At 47.1% G+C, this 922-nt stretch overlaps 1 non-coding gene across 1 annotated transcript; it reads left to right on the forward strand.

The window, feature by feature from the left end:
• Nucleotides 1-479: 479 nt before the first annotated feature.
• On the forward strand, nt 480-617 carry LOC119929376. The gene has a single exon (XR_005451502.1). It is a non-coding gene; the product is annotated as a small nucleolar RNA SNORA7 (small nucleolar RNA).
• Nucleotides 618-922: the final 305 nt, after the last annotated feature.

Here is a 922-nt window from a genome sequence, read left to right on the forward strand (position 1 = left end):
AGAGTAGGTAGACATGATTCCTGCTCTCCAAGAGGGGTATGGGCGCTAAAATTTTACTTGTACATATCTATTCTATTTTATTTTGTTAGTATGTTTGGTTTTGTCTCCCCCTTTTAGACTGTGTTCCCACTGTTGGGTAGGGACTGTCTCTATATGTTGCCAATTTGTACTTCCCAAGCGCTTAGTACAGTGCTCTGCACACAGTAAGCACTCAATAAATATGATTGATGATGATGATAAAATAAATGACAAGGTAGGGGGAAGTAACAAAGGTTAAATTTTCTCCATTCTGGGATTATCGGCCCCGCACTCCCTCAAACCAACTACAGCCCCGCATTCCCCGGAACCTGATTTCATGCTTGGAATTCCTTCCCAAGGGGAAGGGAACTCCTCGCCCTGCCTGTGCCCCGGGCCCTTGAAACAATATTGTTTCTTAGAAAGAAACCCTAACAAATTAGGCCATACCTAAGAACCACAATTCTCTCTCAGGTTCGCACGTGGGGTGTTTCCAGTACTCTACCAGTCTTGACTACAAGAGGGAGAGTCAAGCAGAGGCCTACCCATTCCATTCCTAGCTTGGGCAATGGCTAGCGAGTGGAAAGCAATCTGCTACAACCCAAACTCACCTATTCTGGGCAGCAGTGGCATGGGAGAGAGTGGAGGGAGGGGACTCAAGTTCACCGTGCGGAAGGAGGCAATGGTAAACCACTGCCATATTTTTACCAAGAAAACTCTACAGATCCACTACCGGAACAATTGCAGACGGAGAGTGGGGCATTCTGGGAGAGATCAATCAATCAATCGTATTTATTGAGCGCTTACTGTGTGCAGAGCACTGTACTAAGCGCTTGGAAAGTACAAGTCGGCAACACATAGAGACAGTCCCGACCCAACAGCGGGCTCACAGTCTAGAAGGGGGAGA

Source organism: Tachyglossus aculeatus, chromosome 5 (assembly GCF_015852505.1).
Source record: "Tachyglossus aculeatus isolate mTacAcu1 chromosome 5, mTacAcu1.pri, whole genome shotgun sequence".
In the NCBI taxonomy this organism is placed as follows: Eukaryota; Metazoa; Chordata; class Mammalia; order Monotremata; family Tachyglossidae; genus Tachyglossus; species Tachyglossus aculeatus.